Consider the following 2,737-nt stretch of genomic DNA (forward strand, 5'->3'; position numbering starts at 1 on the left):
TGTACATAATATATAGTCATAAAGGTTCTTCCAGTTCATTCAATACCCTTGGGTAGCAAGGGTATACTTCTATGTTCATACGTACCAGTTACATCACTAGTAAGTTACCATAGGGGTAGCACAGGAGGATACTAATACTATTGCTAGAACAATGAAACATACAATGAGTCAGTTCATTCATGAGTCAGTACATATTACTACGAGAACAAATAAATTATATTACTATGAGAACATATACAACTATACTACAAGGAGAACATATACAACTATACTAGAAAGAGAACATATACAACGATACTAGAACGAGTAACAATACATTACATATACATGAATACTTTAACATAAATGTGATCCACTGTATCGGAGCATGCCTTCAATGTCATGGCCCGAGTTGTAGCTAGAGTCTCTTGAAGGGAGAGTGTGAGTTTGCGTATAGATCTATATTGGATTGACTATCCTACACCTTGCTACTAGCTACAGTCGGACCTGCAGGTCGGCGGGTGCCAAACGTCATACCTTTTTACGACCTACATTGTCATGTTACATAGTCGATAGTATGGTACAATTAATCACATAATACCTTGATATAAATCCGGTTTAAGGTAGTTAGTACAACAGTAGTTTCTATAATACAACACTACAGTACTACATTAATTTACCCTTTACATATATTTATTGATAATTTCACTTAAACATTAATGTACAAACTATATTATGATAATGATAGTTACACTTCGGAAAATTACACACTTTTACAAGAAGCGATCATACAAAACTGTTATGCCTTGGTAGAAGGCTACTTTTAGTAGGAAATATAGGATTTTCTAGGAGATTCAAACTTTTACAAACACTTACAAACATTTACATAGTTTTTATTACAAACATTTACAAACTCGTACATCAAACCACGTTCAAACGTTTTGATACAAACACCGACACTAAATACTTATGAACTCACCAGCTTTAATGCTGATAAACTCTTTCAAAATAACTTGTATTCTCAGGTCATCAGTAGACAGGTACCGAGGCCAGCTTTTGAAAAGATGGAGTGCATTCAAGACTCATCTTATTATTTTGATTTACATTTTTTGGAGTCTATAACTGTACAGAAAACACTCGTATTAAAATTATATATTTAATGCAATGGATGATGTTGTTTGCTTGTTTCCTATTATACTGTTTTGTGATACTTTACACGACGTCCTCCGCCCCAGATCGTTTTCGTTGTTCTCGGTTTTGGGGTGTGACAAACATAGTGTGCATGCTTGGAGCATGGCATGACTATTGTTTGGACAAACATAGTGTGCATGCTTGGAGCATGGCATGACTATTGTTTTAGATTCAAGTATAAAGTTGATTATTCGAAACATTATACAATGAATAATGAGTGATCAATATGGTGTTTAAATAAAAGGTGTTTTATTTACTCTCAAAGGTGCTTGGGGCCTGATATTTGCATATTTAGCCTCATAATAAGTATAGATTTTTTATCATTTATTAGCTAATTTATTGCATATCATGGACAAAAGATACTTAAAAGTGTTTGAATTGTGTTTTCAGTCCAAAAGCGAAGCTCGGAAGCAAAAGGAAGCAGGAAATGCGGTTTGGGAGCTTGGGAGTTAAACAAAGAAGAAAAACACCAAAAATGCAAGGTACTCGGCGAGTAGGGTCGACTACTTGGCGAGTCTCATCGAAGATTCGAGAGGATAAAGACTCCGTGACTTACCCTGTACGGGAATTAAGGGATGGACTCGACGAGTCGGTCTTGGACTCGGCGAGTCGGTTCGAATCTATAAAAACAGCTGTCGAGATCGACATAAGGTATTCTGGAACCTTTTTGGAGAGAAGAGCTGCGATTGGAGAGTTAGAAGAACCCTAGAGATCGAAGATACAACCTAGAATTCAATTCCAAAGGAGATTTGAGGCAAATTCTCTTCATTATTCTTAATCTATTGTTTTCAATCATGGTTAGACAATTAGAATTCGTTTTATTGCTGTTAATTACCTCAATCATGAGCTAAAACTCTTAAACTTCTGTTTGGGGATACAAAATTGAGACTATGGTTTGATTATTGGTAGGATTAATTCAATATTGGTGATTTTGTTGATTTAGCTTTTTAAAGAACCTTGTGTGTGAATGATAACTATTTTTCTGTTGATAGGAAGATAATTAAATAGTATGAACATCTTTTAATTGTCAACCTCATATGTTTATGTGACCACTTTATCATATGTCTAGGAATAACGAACGTGAAACTAGAATTAATAGAAAATTAGGTAAATTCATGTGTGAGCTTGTATGATGACCATCAACAAGAGGTTAACTAAAGGACCAAATTAGTTAGCTATTACAAGTCTAAATTAACCCGAATAAATAATCTAGTGAATTAAATTAAATTAGACAACTGATCACTGTTTGAGTTAGTTTGTTCTCTAAGGATTAGTGCAGCATACGCAAAGCTAATCACTTGAATCGGTAGCCATTAGAAGAATTAATCCATTGCACTATTACCATAATATCAACCATAGGATCAATTAAGTTGAACTAAACAGAAGTTCCTTTCGTTATTGAATTTAGTTAAAACTTTGCTTTTCTAGTTTTTAGCCTAAGTAATATTAGTAAGTTTCTAGTCTTGTAAAACTAGAGAAAACCCCTATTTATTATTTAATTTAGATAAAATTAGTCTTTAGTTTTAATTTACCGTTCCTTGTGTTCGATACCCTACTTATTTAGCTT

Source organism: Lactuca sativa, chromosome 3, assembly GCF_002870075.4.
Source record: "Lactuca sativa cultivar Salinas chromosome 3, Lsat_Salinas_v11, whole genome shotgun sequence".
Lineage (NCBI taxonomy): Eukaryota > Viridiplantae > Streptophyta > Magnoliopsida > Asterales > Asteraceae > Lactuca > Lactuca sativa.